This window comes from Siphateles boraxobius, unplaced genomic scaffold (genome assembly GCF_051911475.1).
Source record: "Siphateles boraxobius isolate OS27281-9 unplaced genomic scaffold, OSU_SipBor_1 13, whole genome shotgun sequence".
NCBI lineage: Eukaryota > Metazoa > Chordata > Actinopteri > Cypriniformes > Leuciscidae > Siphateles > Siphateles boraxobius.
Genome location: NW_027508733.1, coordinates 1,068,626 through 1,089,982, shown reverse-complemented (window position 1 = coordinate 1,089,982; position 21,357 = coordinate 1,068,626). Strand labels below are relative to the sequence as shown.

General features: G+C 41.0%; 1 protein-coding gene and 1 pseudogene across 4 annotated transcripts in view; both read right to left on the bottom strand.

The window, feature by feature from the left end:
- The window catches only part of LOC143735705 (uncharacterized), a 153,731-nt gene that overhangs the window by 62,795 nt on the left and 69,579 nt on the right, over positions 1-21,357 (bottom strand). The gene's annotated exons all lie outside the window — the stretch shown is intronic.
- LOC143735704 (uncharacterized) overlaps positions 1-21,357 on the bottom strand; it is a 224,720-nt pseudogene that overhangs the window by 133,805 nt on the left and 69,558 nt on the right. The window contains exons 2-3 of the transcript XR_013203284.1: positions 15,653-15,893; positions 9,036-9,892 (exon numbers count right to left, since the gene is read on the bottom strand). The product of XR_013203284.1 is annotated as an uncharacterized LOC143735704 (transcript). The remainder of the gene's footprint in view (positions 1-9,035; positions 9,893-15,652; positions 15,894-21,357) is intronic.

Genomic DNA, 21,357 nt, shown 5'->3' with positions numbered 1-21,357 from the left:
GTGAAGACGCCACTTAGAGACTCATATCACATACAGAAAGAGCAACTTGTTGATATTTGAGAAGTTGTAGTACTTTATTAATTACAATATTTTAAATAAATCCTTTAGAGATTTGCAATCAAGTTCCTGACTGAGAGTGTCTTTTTGTATCTTTATTCTTCAAAGAATACTGAAAAAAACATGAAGCAGCACAATTATTTGCAATATTGATAATAATCAGAAATGTTTCTTGAGCAGCAAATCATCATATTAGAATGATTTCGGAAGGATCATGTGACATTGAAGAATGGAGTAATGATGCTGAAAATTCAGCTTTGGTCACAGGAATGCATTAAATGTAACATTCAGTTAAAAAATATATTTTAAGTTGGATTATTTCACAATGTTACCTTTTACTGTATATTGAATATATAAGTGCACCATTGTTGAGCATAAGAGACGTTCAAAAAACAAAAATCTTACATCACAAACATCAATGGGGTCTTAAAAATATTTTTCTCTATAAAACGGGGTCTGGCAGAAAAAGTTTGTGAACCACTGACATAGACTATCGATACTCATTAAACAAGCCATTCAGGATCAACAGCAGATCATCTCACTTTATTATAAGCATATGCTTGTAGAATAAATGCTGAAAGCCTATAAATGTGCTAGTATTACTATTATTTCTTGAATGACAGAGAAAATAGAAAATATCAGTCATATAAAGACAGACACTAATGTCACCCATCTTTATCAATCATTGTTATTTGTTCATATGAATCTAAATTTCCTAATAACTACATTCATAACAATAAAGTAATTAGTTCGCCACTGTAACGTAGAGTCAGAGGCGTTTGGATCCATTTGCAGTATTTTATTCACACATGTAATAAAGCAGAGAGAAATAGACATGAACAGAAACAGGCTCAGTCAAAAGGGGACAATCCATTACTCGTAGTGAAACACAGGCAAAGGTCAAGGCAGGCAGCAAAGGTTCACAGAGTCGAGAGTCCAGGCAGAGATCTAAGGTTCAGATAATAACAGGAGACAGGGAATAACGCTTGGTAATGTCAGCAGAGCAAAACAAGACTTTGCAAAGAAACAATGAAAGGGACAGTCCAGATAAAGGGGAGGTGAACAGGTGACGGTGATGAGGATGATCAGATAAACCAGACAGGGATGGAGAATGATAATGACCAGAGGGAGAGATGGGAAGTGCAGTTCTAAAACTCCGGAGAGAGGGAGCGGATGCGACTAGAGGGAGGCGTAGCTGAGCGCTCCGCGACAGCTACCATCTTACTGTTTAGTTTGTAAAGAGAAATCTTTTTGTATATGGAAATATTCTTATTCATATTCTTGAGCGTGACTTCAATATGGAAGCTTGTTTCCGCCACTAAATAAATAAATAAATAATAATAGCTGCGACTTTTTTTCTCACAGTTGCGAGTTTACATCTCGCAATTCTGACTTTGTTTCTCACAGTTCCGAGATATAAAGTCAGAATTGTGTGAAATAAAGTCGCAATTGCGTGTTATAAAGTCAGAATTGCAAGATATAAAGTCAGAATTGCGAGATATAAAGTCAGAATTGCGTGATATAAATTCGCAATTGCGTGTTATAAAGTCAGAATTGCATGATATAAAGTCACAATTGCGTGTTATAAAGTCAGAATTGTGAGATATAGACGTATCGGTTACCTAACGTAACCTCGGTTCTCTCTAGAAGAGGGAACGAGTATTGCGTAAGTTAGCTTACGCTACGGGAAAGATTAATCTTTTCGAGATATTGAAGCCAAAAAATTATCCTTAATTTTTGTATCCATTGTCAACGCAGTGCAGCAGCCATCAGACCTAGGGCAGGCTGTCTAGCGTGCTCTTAGGCTGCCCTGCGAGAACTGCAGCAGCCTACCACTGAGCCCGAGCTGACGTCATGTCCAATGAAGGCGCTCGCGCCTTCACAGTGTCAAACCCCGCCAGTATGGGCATGGCTTAGCGTATATATAAGCAGGGCTTGTAGGCTGTATTCTCTGGTTTTCATCGACTGAAGCAAAAGATGCTCGGGGCGCGAGCACGGCAGGTTACACAATACTCGTTCCCTCTTCTAGAGAGAACCGAGGTTACGTTAGGTAACCGATACGTTGTCTTATGAGAGGTTCTCTCGTATTGCACAAGTTAGCTTATGCTACGGGAACCCTTTGTCAACGGCGTGCGCGCCAAGCATCCACAATGAGTCCCAGGGCTTTCCGGGGAACCCAAATAAGTGGGAAATAAGACCCTTGGTGCGCCCACCAAACGAAACGAAAAGCTGCTCCGAGCGCCTGAAAGGGGCGGAGCGCGCAGTGTAAATCCGCAGCGCCCTGAATGGGCAGAGGAGATTAACGTCGCTATCATTATCGGATGAAGGCAGAGCCGATAGAGAAATGACCTGCGCTCTTAATGGAGTGCCAATCACTTTAGGAACATAACCGTGTCTAGGTTTGAGGATGACTTTTGAGTCATTTGGCCCGAACTCGAGACACGCGGCGCTGACAGACAGCGCGTGTAAGTCCCCCACACATTTCACTGATGACAGTGCTGTCAAGAAAACGGTTTTGAGTGATAGGTACTTTAACTCCACGGAGTCTAGTGGTTTAAAGGGGAAAGCTTTCAGGGCCTCGAGGACCAATGAAAGATCCCACATAGGAACCGACGGGGGGCGCGGAGGGTTCCTCCTTCTGGCTCCTCTAAGGAAGTAGATGACAAGCTCATTTTTCCCTAGCGACTGGCTGCGTGTCGACTCAGCGAACGCTGCAAAGGCCGCCACATAGACTTTGAGCGTGGATGGGGACATCCCCTTATCCAAAAGCTCTTGTAGGAAACTGAGCAGCCGCGAGACCCCACACATCCGTGGGTCCAGGTTTTTGTCGTTGCACCATTTGGAGAACACTGACCATTTAGACACGTAAAGCTTTCTGGTAGAGGGAGCTCTAGACTGCGTGATTGTGTTCATCACTCCTTCTGGCAGGGCAACGGGTACCTGTTGATTACCCATGCATGCAGAGACCAGCGCTCTGGATGGGGATGCCAGATCGAGCCGCGAGCTTGTGAGAGGAGATCCGTTCTCACCGGAATCGGCCACGGGGCTGTCAGTGATTCTTCCAACACGGGGCAATGAGGAGCACCGAGTGGCACGTTTCCCTGATCCTCTTGATTACCTGCGGTAGCAGAGAGATCGGAGGGAAGGCATACAGAGGGCGGCTGGGCCAGACTTGGGCCAGCGCGTCCTCGTTCTTCGAAAAGATCATTGGGCAGTGAGCATTGTCTTTTGACGCAAATAGGTCGACTTACGCTTTGGTTCCTCCTTCTGGCTCCTCTAAGGAAGTAGATGACAAGCTCATTTTTCCCTAGCGACTGGCTGTGTGTCGACTCAGCGAACGCTGCAAAGGCCGCCACATAGACATTGAGCGTGGATGGGGACATCCCCTTATCCAAAAGCTCTTGTAGGAAACTGAGCAGCCGCGAGACCCCACACATCCGTGGGTCCAGGTTTTTGTCGTTGCACCATTTGGAGAACACTGACCATTTAGACACGTAAAGCTTTCTGTTAGAGGGAGCTCTAGACTGCGTGATTGTGTTCATCACTCCTTCTGGCAGGGCAACGGGTACCTGTTGATTACCCATCTATGCAGAGACCAGCGCTCTGGATGGGGATGCCAGATCGAGCCACGAGCTTGTGAGAGGAGATCCGTTCTCACCGGAATCGGCCACGGGGCTGTCAGTGATTCTTCCAACACGGGGCAATGAGGAGCACCGAGTGGCACGTTTCCCTGATCCTCTTGATTACCTGCGGTAGCAGAGAGATCGGAGGGAAGGCATACAGAGGGCGGCTGGGCCAGACTTGGGCCAGCGCGTCCTCGTTCTTCGAAAAGAGCATTGGGCAGTGAGCATTGTCTTTTGACGCAAATAGGTCGACTTACGCTTTGCCGAACAGGCACCATAATTTCTGGACTGTTTGGGGGTGCAGGCACCATTCCCCTGGGGGAACGTTGTCCAGAGTTTGTCTGGGCCGTCATTCAGATGGCCTGGCACATGTGCAGCTCTCTACGAGCGCAGGAGATGCTGAGACCACGTGAGGAGGCGCTCTGTCAGATGGCAGAGGTTCCTGGATCTGACGCCGCCCTGACGGTTCACGTAGGAAACCACTGACATGTTGTCTGATCAGACTAGAACATGGTGGTCCTGTATGAGCGGAAGGAAGCGCTTCATCGCGTTCTCGACCGCTAACATTTCCAGACAGTTTATGTGGAAGAGCTTCTCCTGGTCTGACCACAGGCCGAAGACCGGTCTGCCCTCAAAGAGCGCACCCCAACCTGAGTTGGACGCATCTGTCGAGATGACCTTTCGGTACGAGACCGCTCCCATCATCACACGTCGCTGATACCAGTCGGCTGTTAACCAGGGGTGCAGAGCCGTAATACAGGTCTGAGTCACTCTGATTCGTTCCCAGCCAGCAGCCCAAGCTCGGCGAGACGCACGAGCATTGAGCCGGCGTTGAAGCGGGCATGTGCGCAGTAAGCCCAGCTGATGCACTGCTGCAGCTGAGGCCATACAGCCCAGCATCCTCTGGAATGTCTTCAGAGGAATGATGCTGCCCTTCTGGAAATACCCGGCTAGGTGTCGAACACGGTGCGCGCGCTGTGTCGATAAACGAGCCGTCATGGCCACAGAGTCCAGTTCTATTCCTAGAAAGGAAATTAACTGACTGGGCAGTAATGAGCTCTTGAACCAGTTGAACGTGAGACCCAAGCTCTCCATGTGACCGAGGAGCACAGTTCTGTGAGATAGCAGTTCTGTCTCTGACTGTGCCAAAATCAGCCAGTCGTTCAGATAGTTCATAATTCGCAAACCCTGATTTCTCAAGGGGGCGAGAGCTGCGTCCATGCACTTTGTAAATGTATGGGGTGCCAGCGACAGGCCGAACTGCAGGACGGAGTATTGATAAACCTGACCGTCAAAGGCGAATCTCAAGAATGGCCTGTGACGAGGTATTATCTGAATCTGGAAATAGGCATCTTTCAGATCGAGAGAAATAAACCAGCCCCTCGGGCGAACGTGCGCGAGGATTTTTCTGGTTGTAAACACTTTGAACGGTCTTTTCATAAGCACCTTGTTCAAACATCTCAGATCTAAGATGGTTTTGAGGGCTCCGTCCTTCTTGGGTACGAGAAAATAATGGCTATAGAAGCCTGACTCGCTCAGAGAAGGCGGTACCAATTCTATGGCCCCTTTGCACAGCAGCTTCGCTATGTCTGCGCAAAGTAGATATGTTACTTCTGCATTTACAGTTGTCGCGGTCCGTGCTTGAAAGTGCGGAGGACGGCGAGCGAACTGTAGCGAATAGCTGTGCCTTATTGTGCTCAGCACCCATTCTTAAACCCCTGGAATGGCTTCCCATGCTTTTATATATGTTGCTAGGGGGCGAATGGTCTCCAGGTTCTGATCGCCGTGCTCTGCGGGGTCGAGAAACTGAACCTGAGGTTGTTTATATTCTGACTGATATGAGTTTTAATGGCCGTGTGATAGAGCGGGCAGAAAGTAGGCGTGGGCACGGACTCGTGGACACATTTCCTACGTTCAACACACGATGGGCTATTTACCGCTTTATGGGAGTGGGCTCTGTGAGTGACACAGGAAGTGTTGTGCTTGTGTGTAGGGGTGAACACTGAGGTGTGGGCACCTTTTCTACACTAAAAACACCATCAGTGTGAGCTGGATCTGAATACGGTAGCTCGCTGAGGAGAGCCGCATAATTTTTTATCCGCTGCGAGAGCCGGGATCAAACACAGGTCTCTGGTGCAACAGCTGTGGGTTTAGCCACTGAGCCACAGAGGGAAACCACATCAGCTTCAGTTAGCGCGAGCAGATAAAGAGAGCGTCATCACAGTTTCTGTGTGTCGGCGTTTGTTTGCAGGCGTGTGTGTTATATAACAGGCTCATGCTGCAATATTGACATTACCAGCCGCTCGAATTAAGAGGAGCTGAGAAATGTTTGAGAAATGGGGGATAGTCCGGCCTCGGCGGGACTAACACACTCTTTCCTCATTTCGCCGGTGACGCATGCGGGATGGGGTAGCTTTCTTGTAACGTAAAGAAAGCTAGCCGTGGTTAGAACAGCTGTCAGCGGGGCGTCCTCATCCATATCAAGCGCCTCGTCCCCTGAGGCGTCGGGAGCGTGGGCGGGAGCCGGCGGCTGCGCGTTCGGGAGGAGGGGGGGCGGAGAGATAGACGCTCGAGGGAGTCATTCCAGCGAGCGTTTGCATCACAAAACGACGGCAGTGCGGCTCGTGAGCGACAGCTGCGTGTCTGTGAGGGGAGGCAGGAAAGGCGAGAGCGAGGCTCGAGAGAGGGAGTCCGGCGAGCGCGTCGCTGTGGCCAACGCCTCCGGCGGCCTTTGACAACGGCGCTTCTCTGCACGGTCCTGCAAAGGGGCGGAGTGACAGCTTGAGGGTTGAACACTTCGAGCCGAGCCCGCAGGGTCGACATCGGAAGTGCGTCGCTGAGCTCACAAACCCCCGAGAGGGCAGAGCTGCGTGTTCCTGGCCCAGGCAGAGAGCGCAGATCACATGGCGGTCTCCGTCGCTGAGCGGGGCTCTGCACGAGCCGCAGGAAGTGCGAGGCATCTTGAAAAAGACTCTCGCTGCTCTTTTAGACAGTAAGTTTTGCAAGAAAGGATACGTCGCCGGATACCGTAGCTCGCACGGATGGCTGAAGGTGGCGAAGACGGCCGGCTTCTTCAGGCACTGTCCTAAGCTGGCTTGTCGCTTCCTCGACGGCGGCGGCTTCTCTCTAGATCCAGTGATGCGGAGAGCTTCGCTGAAGAGATGAAAACCAGAGAATACAGCCTACGAGCCCTGCTTATATATATGCTAAGCCACGCCCATACTGGCGGGCTTTGACACTGTGAAGGCGCGAGCGCACTTCATTGGACGTGATGTCACGTCGGGCTCCGTGGTAGGCTGCTGCAGTTCCAACAGGGCAGCCTATGAGCACGCTAGACAGCCTGCCCTAGGTCGGCTAGCTGCTGCACTGCGTTGACAATGGATACAAAAATGAAGGATAATTTTTTGGCTTAAATATCTCGAAAAGATGAATCTTTCCCGTAGTGTAAGCTAACTTACGCAATACGAGAACCTCTCATAAGAGAACTCACAATTGCGAGTTATAAATTCCAATTCTATGGGGGTGAAAAAAAAACTGACTTTTTTCCTCTCAGAATAGTTTATATCTCACAATTCTTACTTTATAACACGCAATTACGACTTTATATCACGCAATTCTGACTTTATATCTCACAATTCTGACTTTATAACACGCAATTGCGACTTTATATCTCACAATTCTGACTTTATAACACGCAATTGCGACTTTATATCTCACAATTCTGACTTTATATCTCACAATTCTGACTTTATAACACGCAATTGCGACTTTATATCTCACAATTCTGACTTTATATCTCACAATTCTGACTTTATAACACGCAATTACGACTTTATATCTCACAATTCTGACTTTATAACACGCAATTGCGACTTTATATCTCACAATTCTGACTTTATATCTCACAATTCTGACGTTATAACACGCAATTGTTACTTTCACACAATTCTGACTACATATCTCGCAATTCTGACTTTATAACACACAATTGTGACTTTATATCACGCAATTCTGACTTTATATCTCACAATTCTGACTTTATATCACGCAATTGCGATTTATATCACGCAATTCTGACTTTATATCTCGCAATTCTGACGTTATAACACGCAATTGCTACTTTCACACAATTCTGACTACATATCTCGCAATTCTGACTTTATATCTCGCAATTCTGAGAAATTAAGTCAGAATTGTGAGATAAAAAGTCACAATTACCTTTTTTATTTTTCGTTCTGTGGCGGCAACAAAATTCCATACTTCAACGCATCATCAGCCGCGCTCAAAGGATCTGCCCATATGTTGTTAAAGTTTGGTTATTTAATAAATGTATAAATAATAATAATAAAGCAATTATATAAATGAATAAATTATTTAATCTGCAAAGGTAAAGCATAAATTAAAGGGGGAGAAGAATTTATACATGCGTCAGGTTTCTCGTCCAGAAAGACTTCCACATAGGAAACACCTGTGCATCCTCGCTCATAACTCCTCATTCCTCGCGGTGCAATTACAGAATTGAGATGTGTGTCAAGATGGATGAGTTCGATCGGTTTCCGGGTCACATGCTGGAGGATGGAGGAGTGAGGAAACGAGGAAGCATCAGTTTGAGTATTGAGACTCACCCTGACTGAAGGGAGTGTGCGCTAGTGATGACGTCACATTATTTAAGGCACATTATAAAAAATGCACAAAACATCAATAAAACTAAAAATATGGGTATTTCATGGATTTTATATGTAACAAATAATGCATTCATACATTTATACATATATAATACTTTTTAAAGCGACAACAAAAAAGTAAAAGTAAAAATGAACAAACCTCTTTTTATTGACTAACAAGATAGCAAAGCATATCCAGATGATAAAAGTGTAAAAAGCCAGTTGCAAACTTACATAACAGTATATCTTGCATCTATGTTTTCTAAATACAAGTGGAATAACTGGTTATTTTTAAAAACAACAATGAAGAACAAGTTAAAAATAAATCAGTGTCTTCTTCATCTTTTTGAACTTGTAAAAACCTTCTACTTTCATTAATAAAAGTGTAATAATAAATATAATAATAGTATGATTTAAATCATTAAGCAAAATGATATGCAAGAATAAAACTAATAGATATTGTCCATCTTTGAGTTGATCTGAATTCTCAGTAGAAACTGCTGGTCTTTAAGATGAACTTTATTCTATGTGACAAATTTAGATGATATTTATTTTGTTCTGTCGCTTGCTGTTGCTTGTAGGACAGATTTATATTGAAGATATTTTATTGCTTAACAGTATTATTGTGTCACGTTTGGTGAGGATGCGGCATCAGACTTGAAAGTGCTGGATCTTAAGACGATCTACTTACTGTGATTGTTTTTTGTATGACGGTGTAGAGAAAATGAACGAAAGAAACTCTTCCCACATGGAGTGCAGTGATACGGTTTCTCTCCAGTGTGGATCCTCTCGTGTGTTTTCACATGTCCAGACTGACGGAATCTCTTGTCGCAGTGTGAACACTTGTAAGGTTTCTCTCCAGTGTGGATCCTCTGGTGCCGTTTCAATTGTCCATTGGAAATAAAAGTCTTCCCACACTCAAAGCACATATGATTTCTTACACCAGTATGTATTTTCTGATGTGCTTTTAAATCCTGCAGATGTGAAAATCTCTTTCCACACAAAGAACATGAATGTGGTTTCTCCTGTGAATGATATTTCAGGTGTCTCTTCAGGCCTAAAGCCCACAAAAATGTTTTACCACATTGATCACATTCGTGCCGTTTCTCTCTAGTGTGGATGTTCATGTGTTCCTTAAGGGTTTCTTGTCGTGTGAAACTCTTCCCACACTGATCACATGTGAACGGTTTCTCTCCAGTGTGGATCCTCATGTGCATCTGAAGGTGCCCATGTCGTTTAAAATCTTTTCCACACTGATCACAAGTGAACGGTTTCTCTCCAGTGTGGATCCTCTCGTGAACCTTGAGACTCAGTTTGTATGTGAAACTCTTCCCACATTGATCACATGTGAACGGTTTCTCTCCAGTGTGGATCCTCATGTGAACCTTGAAATTATGTTTGTGAAACTCTTTCCACACTGACGGCAGGTGAAACATTTCTTTTCTCTTTTCAGTAAAGAAATACTTTCAGTCTGTGAGTGAGTTTTTTCTCCAGTTTTGACCTGATGATGTTCCTCCTCTTCACTCTCCTCATTCTCCAGTATGACATCTGAAATGATAGTTAAAAGTCCCATATTTCTTTAACAAGGATTATTACATACATTAGAACAACTGCACAATTATCTAACATAATATTAACATTTTAAAACTATACAACAGTAATTCAGTTCTGACAGTCTCTCAGATAAATCTTAAATTTATTTGAATAAAAACTTTGTAATTACTTACTAATTTAAAATGAACAATTAATTAGCCGTTGTACATTTTTCACTCAACATTGAATCAATCAACAATTTCCTCCTTTTAAAATGGCGACAACCAGGAAGTGACATCATTTGAACTGTTTCTACAGTATGATGGGAAAATAGTAGGGCTGCAACTAACGATTATTTTAATTGTCGATTATTTTTTTGATTAATTGTTGAATCGGATAAAAAAACAAAAAACAAAAAAGCATTAATTTTCAACCCTTTATTCAAAAACAGAACTGACAGTGCAAATTCACAGTGCAAAAAATCTATCACAAAAAACATAGTATACTTTACATCTGCCAGATATATAGGCTTTGTAGGGACACAGATGGTCTTATTAGTCTGTTTCTAAGGTGTGCCTTTGTCTTGAATAAAATTAATTTATTGTCCATACCTTCAGAATTAATTTGGATAAACCAAATCCATTTATTGTCCATTTGGCATTGCAAACAACAACAACAAAAAAAGAAAATAAATACTAAACCAAAATATCTAATTCAAAACAAACTTGTTGGGCATGAGCACAGTCTTGCACAATCCAACGCTCAACACGGCACGGTCAATAAGTTTGTTGACCTTCCATTCTGCGCACCTGTAACTCATCATCACCCTATTTGAATACAGGTCCTTCTAAAAAAATTAGCATATTGTGATAAAGTTCATTATTTTCCATAATGTAATGATAAAAATTAAACTTTCATATATTTTAGATTCATTGCACACCAACTGAAATATTTCAGGTCTTTTATTGTTTTAATACTGATGATTTTGGCATACAGCTCATGAAAACCCAAAATTCCTGTCTCAAAAAATTAGCATATCATGAAAAGGGTCTCTAAACGAGCTATTAACCTAATCATCTGAATCAACTAATTAACTCTAAACACCTGCAAAAGATTCCTGAGGCTTTTAAAAACTCCCAGCCTGTTTCATTACTCAAAACCGCAATCATGGGTAAGACTGCCGACCTGACTGCTGTCCAGAAGGCCATCATTGACACCCTCAAGCAAGAGGGTAAGACACAGAAAGACATTTCTGAACAAATAGGCTGTTCCCAGAGTGCTGTATCAAGGCACCTCAGTGGGAAGTCTGTGGGAAGGAAAAAGTGTGGCAAAAAACGCTGCACAACGAGAAGAGGTGACCGGACCCTGAGGAAGATTGTGGAGAAGGACCGATTCCAGACCTTGGGGAACCTGCGGAAGCAGTGGACTGAGTCTGGAGTAGAAACATCCAGAGCCACCGTGCACAGGCGTGTGCAGGAAATGGCCTACAGGTGCCGCATTCCCCAGGTCAAGACACTTTTGAACCAGAAACAGCGGCAGAAGCGCCTGACCTGGGCTACAGAGAAGCAGCACTGGACTGTTGCTCAGTGGTCCAAAGTACTTTTTTCGGATGAAAGCAAATTTTGCATGTCATTCGGAAATCAAGGTGCCAGAGTCTGGAGGAAGACTGGGGAGAAGGAAATGCCAAAATGCCTGAAGTCCAGTGTCAAGTACCCACAGTCAGTGATGGTCTGGGGTGCCATGTCAGCTGCTGGTGTTGGTCCACTGTGTTTTATCAAGGGCAGGGTCAATGCAGCTAGCTATCAGGAGATTTTGGAGCACTTCATGCTTCCATCTGCTGAAAAGCTTTATGGAGATGAAGATTTCATTTTTCAGCACGACCTGGCACCTGCTCACACTGCCAAAACCACTGGTAAATGGTTTACTGACCATGGTATTACTGTGCTCAATTGGCCTGCCAATTCTCCTGACCTGAACCCCATAGAGAATCTGTGGGATATTGTGAAGAGAAAGTTGAGAGACTCAAGACCCAACACTCTGGATGAGCTTAAGGCCGCTATCGAAGCATCCTGGGCCTCCATAACACCTCAGCAGTGCCACAGGCTTATTGCCTCCATGCCACGCCGCATTGAAGCAGTCATTTCTGCAAAAGGATTCCCGACCCGATTTTATTGGTCGGATGAAATATGCTAAAAATTTTTGAGATAGGAATTTTGGGTTTTCATGAGCTGTATGCCAAAATCATCAGTATTAAAACAATAAAAGACCTGAAATATTTCAGTTGGTGTGCAATGAATCTAAAATATATGAAAATTTAATTTTTATCATTACATTATAGAAAATAATGAACTTTATCACAATATGCTAATTTTTTGAGAAGGACCTGTATACTCAAAATACTCATACTCATGGCCCTCTAGTGTCACAAACCAAAAATACAATTCAAAATAATGGCTCCAACAGGCTTTTAAAAAATAAAGTGCACAAAAATATGTATATTTTTGTTTAAAGGGACCTACACTCTACACTACACTCGCAAACTTGTGTTTTGTTTTTTGTCAAAGATGTTATAATCTTTAACAAAATGTTTGACATTATTTGACAAGCAAATGCAAACAAAAGACAAGTCTCACGCATGGATAATAGGTAATAATAATAGCAATAATAATTATAACAGAAGATAATATATCTAGTCTATCCTAGTATTAATTATAAATACAATGTATATAAAATATAAATACAATATAAAATAATATAAAAAAACAAATACAATGGATTGACCACCTCCTATGGTGTGTAAGGTATTTTGCAGCTCATCCTTTCCGAGTCATTTAGAGTAAAGTTTGAAAAATTCAGTGCTGTAAATTGTGGAAAAAATATTCCCCTTGTAGTGGTACTTGGGACCATAGACTGTAAAAAAAGATGGACGACGCCCCTTCGCTCTCTTCCATTGGCGAGAAGTGAAGCCGCCAGTGTCCCGATATGGCGCTGAAATCTTGGGACTTGAGTCTGCGCAGTTGCGATCTCGGGACCAGACCTGCGCAGTCGTGATCAGGAAGTAAAGCCGTGAAATCAACGCCCCGCCCTCACTCTCGCTGAACCAATCGCATGCACACTTCCTGCACTTTTTTTAAGTGGCCTGTCTGCTCCAATTTGGATGTCTGCTGATTGCAGTACCTCGTTAAAATAAGTTAAATACAACTACTAACCACATAGTCATATTTAAAAAGTAACACATTAATATATATCCTATAGTATAGGATATATTAATGTGTTAATATAGGACCTATACTGTAAAATACGAGTGGCCCACTCATATTACAACAATTAAACAACTATCACAATTTGGTGGACAGCTAAGTCAACTTCATATTTAGCTCATGTAGTCTGTTTTAGCTCGGTTAGCATCCTATAATTTATTAATTTATTTTGCATGCACAAAAAACTCAAAGATTGATCGGGCATGTTAGATCGGTTAGCACATTCTACTGCAGAACAACCCATTATGTCGGTGTGAAATAATTAATTATAGAAATTTAGATATTAAATTTAAAGCTCCAATCTCCTCCAAAGGTCCCGAAAAAAAGTCCGTTGTTGCTTCAGTGACTACTTTGCTCAGAGAACCTGTCAATCACAGCTGTCAATCATGTACGCCACAGCGCCGTTTTTATAGCATCAAATAACTAACTAAAAACAAACTTATTTTAAAAACAAACACTTGAAATTACATCAGCGTGATGAAAACTACAGTAAATGACAGAAAGTATCTTTGGAAAAAAGATATGTGAAGTGTAATTTAATTGTTTAGTTGGTCTCACGTCTCATTGAATAACATGGGGAGGCGGGGTTTATGAGCTATACTAGGACCGGCCACCAGGGGGCGATCGAGACGCTTTATCTTCACTTTTCAGGGCTTGCGTGACACGCTTGCTTGGGACAGACAAGAAACTGTTTTCATCTTCTGTCTATCTGATTCAAATCACAGTCTGCTAATTCAGTGGAGAATTAGCAGACTGTGTTTAAGGATTTAATTGTTGTTTTTATTTATTTTGTTGTCCATTTATCGAACTTCCATGCCTCTTATATAGTAATTATATATTACTATGTAGTATGTACCAATTTACTAATGCTCAGACACACTCGGTCTCTCTCGCGCACTGTCGCTCGCGCGCAGACACACTTGTTCTCTCTCATGGAGTTCGCTTCGCTTTTGTCCAGTCCGGCGCCTCATAGATCTGCTCCGCTCCGCGCTCAACTTAACTTTTTTTATTTATACTCAAACATCTCTGCCAATAATTGACTGGCGTAATAATCACGCGACACAACGAATCGATGATAAAATTTGATTTAAAATTTAAAATTTAATAATCGATTTTATTCATTTTAATTGTATCGATTCGTTATTGCAGCCCTAGAAAATACTGTTGTCTACATTCATCAACCCTGTTACTAAAGTAAGAAGAGAAATAACTTTTTATTATGAAATACAACTAGACTAACATTGGTCTTGACATTCATAGGGAATTTGAAAGTTTAAACTCTAGCCATAGTCATTTACACGTGGCTATATGCAGGTTGCCGAGCTGGCAAATGGCCATAGCAGATGTTTAAGCCCTACAGTGGATAGCATAAGTAAACACCCATGCTAAAGTTGACTAAAAATAGGAATAAAAAATCATATTTTGGAAATTTAAAAATTTTAATTTAAAAAATGAGGACAAATCCAACCTTTAAGGACACCAATTTTCTTTTTGAATGAATAATGTACTGTAAATAAATGTTCTTCCTTAAAATACAGGTTGCGTAAGTCAGGACACCCCTATGTTAAATTCCCATAGAGTCAGCAGATTTATATTTTTAAAGGCCAGTTATTTCATGGATCCAGGATAATATGCGTCCTGATAAAGTTTAAAATTATAATATCCCACATCATCACATTCCCTTCATCATATCTAGAGATCGGCATGGGGAACTTTCCATAAGATCATCTCTCAATGCAAATCACACCAGCTATTAGCCTAACTGAAATAACACTGTGCTGATCTCTAGGTGTGGTGAAGGGAATGTGATGATGTGGGGCTTTTTAAATTCTTCATTTTTAATTGTTATGAAGAAAAGTTATTAAACCTGTTATAGTATGATTTTTTTTGTAACTTATTTCAGTATCGAGAAAATATATCAATCAACAATTTCTGTATAACCTGATAAAAGTTTTAGCAATTGTCGCAACATGAAAATTTGATACCTTCACATGCCTAGATACAACTTTATCAGAAATTATAAAACAGGTTTTGCTTAATTTACACCATTTTGAAAATGTTTCTTGCTAAAAAAAAAAAAACAGCAAAATGAGTGTCAGGATTGTAAAGTGTATTTAGGTATCCCCCAAATTCTGCTTGGGTTACAAAAATTGTGAAGAAGATAAATGTAAAAGTAAAAATGTAAATAAATGTAAAAATGTAAATATTTAATGTAAATATGATCGAAGTAAAAAAGCTGAGATCATATTTAGTTGATGTTGACAATCACTGAATGTTTATCAAATGTTGTTTCACTGACCATTTGATCAAAACAAGAAAATCAAAATACAGTTGAGTTTCATGCTCTATTTTGTAACCTGCACATAGAAAGTGACCCCTATATTATTTATTGGTTTAACAGTTTTTTCAGAACTCTTAAGTTTTTTTCCTACTACAAACACTAAATCTGATGAACTGCTTTATAAGCGTAATGTTCTTCAACCACATTAATAAAGAATCGGGAATAAACACCAACCTCTTTGTTCTTCAGTGTGTTTCATTCTGCAGTGTTCTGGATCTGTCATGTTCTCACTGTCCTTCAATAAACTCTGTGTTTGCAGATTTCAGCTCTTCCTGATGGTTTGATGCTCGTCTTCACTTGTAGCTGATGGGAATATTCCAGCATTTATTGGTGAACTGCAGTGGGAGGAGCTTCACTGAAGGAGGAGGAGCTTCACTGAAGGAGGAGGAGCTTCACTGAAGGAGGAGGAGCAGATCTGACAAAATCAAGAAGAAATCACTTACTGAGTTTATATTTTTATACTAATTCACACATTTTAATGTATGTTCACCTATCCATCTATTAATGAAACTTTTATCTATACCTCTAATTAATATATTGGCAAAGAAATATAGAAAAAAATTAAATTACAAATTGTGGTTGCAAACAATTTTCTATTACTGAATAAGAGACAAACATGTATCAAGTGTCTTATAAGATTAAGAACAAGATTATTTATTCCCCCGCAAGGAAAAGTCAGCAATCATACAGAGTGGCTGCAGAGAGTGACAATCAGAAACAAATAACCCAACTGTTTAACAACTTGTTTTTGTTTGTGTACTTTAGTTTGGAGTTTAACCTTTATATGAAACACAGTTAATCACAGATTAAGGAAATAAATGCTGTTATGAAACTTACCTATTTCTAGTAGATGATCACAGCAGCTGACCGTGTCGTTTGCTCAAGTCTGTTGACACCAATAAAATGAGCTTAATGTGGCAATTTACAGATCTGAAGACATCAGCATTATTTAATGAGGTGAAAACAGGATCTATTGACATGAAATAAAGAGTCTTTTCAGCTGCTCTGATAATAGTGATGATCCATAGACTATCAATACTCATTAAACAAGTGTTGTGGCAAAAACTACCTCAACAATACATTTTGTAAGAACTTGTGTAGAACTTTTGTAAGAAGAGGCAAAATATGTTAAAGACAGCATGTTTCTAGGAGACATTGATATTCTGAAACACAGTTGTACTAATAAACATATTAGGAATATAAGCTGGAATCATAAAAGCTAAATTGTGGTCCAGTGTATTTAGAAATAAAAACTGGAATAAAGCTTGGTGTATTTGTGAACCATACTGTTTAAATAATAAAATAAAAGTGGTTACATTAAATAAAAATTTAACATGGTATATATCCAGCTAAAAGTGTGTTAGAGAGGTTCTATTTAGATGTTGATTATTCATATGATTTTTGTTTAAAAAACGAATCTATTATATATGGAAGCTTGTTTCCGCCACCGAAATAAAAATAAATAAGGTAATTGCGACTTTTTATCCCACAAAAAAACTTTATTTCTCAGAATTGCGAGATATAAAGTCAGAATTGCGAGATATAAAGTCAGAAATGCGAGATATAAAGTCAGAATTGTGAGATATAAAGTCAGAATTGCGTGTTATAAAGTCGCAATTGCGAGATATAAAGTCAGAATTGTGTGAAATAAAGTCGTTTAAAGACCGAGTGTCGTTTAAAAAGTTTTGCATAGTATTCTGATTCTGCATTGCACTGATTTTATTAATTTTTATGAAATATTGAATCTTTTTTTGTGAGTGCAAGTGAAATGAGTAAATGTACACACACATTTAGTCTAAAACGACAATAACCAACATGTTTACACACAAACACACACAAACAGCCAAACACAACGCCTCTGCACTTCGATTTGTCTCAACATGAGGACAGGAGAGCTGTCGGTCAACAAATGGGAAAAAGTAACTTGTGTTACTTATTTGAAAAAGTAACTCAGATATTTTGTTGTAAATTTTAAAATGAATTACTTTACTAGTTACTTGAAAAAGTAATCTAATTAAGTATCTCAAGTTACTTGTACCGAGTTACCCTCAACACTGCTCATAACTGTGCCACATCAGCCAATGGTCTGTGGACGTGACGTCACATCTAGGGTTGCCAACTTCAGAAAAGAAAAATGCGGTACAATCGTGGTTAACCCCGTCTTATACACTCAAAATATTTGTATCACACAGTATAACGTTGTCATTTCAGGTTCGTATGTGTTTAAAAGGTTCTCAGATTTGTTTTGCTTAACTTATTCATGTACAATTTAATTCTAAAACGAATTTTAAGGTCACACAAAAGTGTCACATTACACACAAACCATAGTTTAAAATAATAGCATTTATCTGAAGTAGAAAGCTGTTGTAACATTATACACTACATTTTAAAGAAATTAAAGAAAGTAATAGCCTACTTTTATTCAGCAAGGACGCATTAAATTAATCAAAAGTGACAGTAAAGACATTTATAATGTTACAAAAGCTTTTTTATTTCGGATAAATCTCCTTTTCTATTCATCAAAGAATCCTGACTTTTTTTTTTTTAAACATGATAATCAGAAATGTTTATTGGGCAGCAAATCACATCAGCATAGCTATTATTCCCTCAGGAAGATTTCATGTTTTCTTGCGTTGCTGGATGTTGGACTCATAAAAATTAATCACGTTGTTTGAATTTACCAAAACTGATTTTCCGAAATCCAAACCCTGCCAGACAGGGAAAGGGATTTGCCGTTAGCGCGAGTCCGGATCGAACCGGGAGCGACCAGACAGCACAGGATTCTGTTCGCAAATCAAACAAAGATATGTCCCAAAAGAATAATTAATTCTCAATTTAGAGTTTGTTATTCGTATGGTCTGATGCGCGTGAGTGTGATGTGGCTGTGATTGGATGATGACCGGTGTCGTGTTCGTTCTAAAGCAGGGGTGCCCAACCTTTTTTGACCCAAGATCTACTGTTCAAGTAGCCAACCTCCCGAGATCTACCAGTCCAGTGTCAACATCGCAAACCCACACACGTCGTTTCCAGCCTGCAGTAACTAACCTCACAACACTTTTTCTTAATAATAGTAAGTTTATATTTTATAGTGCCTTTCAAGAACCCAAGGTGGCTTCACAAAATAATACAAACAGTTGACAGACAAAGAGACACGCAATCTGCTAACATGTGATGACTAACAGGTGCAGGTAGACAGAGAGGCCTGCGAAACACACACACACACACACACAGAGAGAGAGAGAGAGAAAGTGTGTGTGTGTGTGTGTGTGAGATGTCCTGATACAATCTGGGGAAGTGTGTGTGTAAAAGGATAGTGAGAAGCAAAGAGAAGATAACCTGACTCATAACAGATCTCTGAGTTTGAAAAAAGGAAATCATTTCTACCTTAGTGGGAGACCTGGCACTGCGCACTGCAAGCTGGGCTTTCAAATCCCGCACTTTTGTGGCACGTAAAGGCGTTTTTGCAGGGAAATCCCTCGCGTAGCTCCTGTGTACTGTTTTAAAATGCCGCTCCAGATTTCCTTTCTTTGCCAACGCCACCATTGCATTACATATCAAACAAACAGGCTTTGAATGAGAATAAACAAAAAAATTATCTTCCTCCCATTCAGGGTGAAAATGGTAGGTCTTGGCTCGTTTCCCCTCAGCCATGTTAACGTTTAGGAGCGTGTAACTGCTGTTCGCTAGGTTATAGCTACTGTTGACAACAGTCAAAATCCTGTCATGAATGTCACGCGTGAACGTGACCGTAGGTTAAACGTGACCTTTTTTCTTTTTCTCTTTTTTTAAATACTTTTTTGTGGACGTGTTGGCAAGGACTCATAGGCTGTATTCTACATTTAATACAAAATATAACACACGTCAAGTCAAGTCACCTTATATAGCGCTTTTTACAATACATATTGTTTCAAAGCAGCTTTACAGATATAACAGGAAAGTAAAGTTGTAATAATATTGTTAAATTCAAAATTAAATGTTAAAAACATTTTTTAAAAAATTCTTTCTTTTTCTTCTACACTCGCGGTCGACCTGGGATCAGTCAGCGGTCTCGACTGGTTGGGCGCTCCTGTGTCGTGTTGCTGTTGTATCAGTCAGTGGTTAGATCAGCTTAGCACTCAAAAAAAAAGCGGGACAAATAAATTAGGCCCAATAATCAGGACGTCCCGGCTAATTCGGGACAGTTGGCAACCCAAGTACGTCTGAGGTTGAGACTAATGAGCCATAGATTATCAACACTCATTAAACAAGACATTCAGGATCAGCAGCAGATCATCTCACTTTATCATAAGTATTTGCTGCTAGAAACAGATTGATTTCCTAATAACTACGATCATATTAATAAAGTAATTAGTTCGCTAACATGTTACCATTTTTTATGTGAAGAGAAATTGGCAAATCATAAAACCTTCTTTAAGTGTTTTAGTTAGCACACACAAATGGCGACAAACCCGATGAAAACAACTCTGAAATGACCACGTAAAAATTGTTTAAACTGTGTAATGAGTAGGGGTGTAACGATACATGTATTCGTATTGAACCGGAGGCTTTCGGTTCGGTATTCGGTACGCATTCGAACGATTCGTTGGACCATTTTTCCTGCTGACCAAAATCCACCATCACAATGTTGCGCAACATCAAATGGCAAACGTAATGAAAGCGGAACGAAACAGCGCTACTCATTATTTTGTGCTTCACGGATCGTTTATCAGTTCGGACCATCAACATCAGTGCAGCGCGAGCCGATCTTGATCAAGCGACACTGTTACACAGCGTTGAGAGATCCGGTAAATAAAGCAAAGCATAAAACTAAAAGTTTCAAGATTTAGGAAAACTCACACTTATTTAAAAATATTTTTTCTTTTAATAAATAAGACATTTTTCTGGCATTGTTCTTTTTGCTGTATCGCATCGAACCGAACCGTGAGTTTTGTGAACTGTTACACCCCTAGTAATGAGTATTTTATAATTCCGCTTAATATCGTGAACTGCTCACTTCATTGACTCCGGCTGTGTCCGAAATCACATACTCTCGAGTAGGTATTTATTCTGAATAAGTAATTACTCCACGACCGCTAAAAATATGTTCGAAAAAAGAGAATAGAAAGTGGAAACGAATACAACAGGTCTGTCTCTTTATTGACTAACAAGATATCAAAGCATCTCAAGAGAATAAAACTGAAGAAGGCCAGTTTCACACTGCTCTCCAAAACAAAGAAATTATGGATTTGATCAACTAGTCTCTCAACGCAATTGACACCATCTTCTGGACGAAAAGCTTGGGTTCGGGGGAACCTGACTGCCCTTCCGGGACGTTCGCAGCTGGCTACACGATGGACGCGTGGGAGAGGTGGCGGGTCGTGTGTCTGGCGGCTCTTTCCGTGGAGGACGTTGAAGATATCTACCTATTCGGCACCATGATAACAGGTCTTCTGCTGATTGGATTAGGCATTGCCCTGGTTTATCGAGGAACTAAGCAGACGGTGACAGCTGTCAAAAGCCCCGCAAGGCTGCCCATCATGATTGAAGCGGTGGGCAGAGCTGTCAGCACTCAGACTGGGTCTATGAACCACAATATGGATAACATCATGGAGAAGCTCACAGCTTTGCAAAGGCAAATGGATCGTTTCAGAGACCAAAATGGACCAGGGGAATAGCCTCTGTAAATTGAATGCGGCTACTCGCCCCAAGACCAAACAATCCCAATCTTATCTGTTTCGGCACCCCACTACCAGCACTGGCCTTGGCCAAGGCCGCTGCTGGAACAACTCCTCTCCCGGAAGAGCACTGCAACGAGACGCTCTCGCGATCCTTCCCCGACTCCTCAGACACCTGGTGATTGTTGACTCTGCCTGGGACATGATCAAGATTGTCTCCATGGC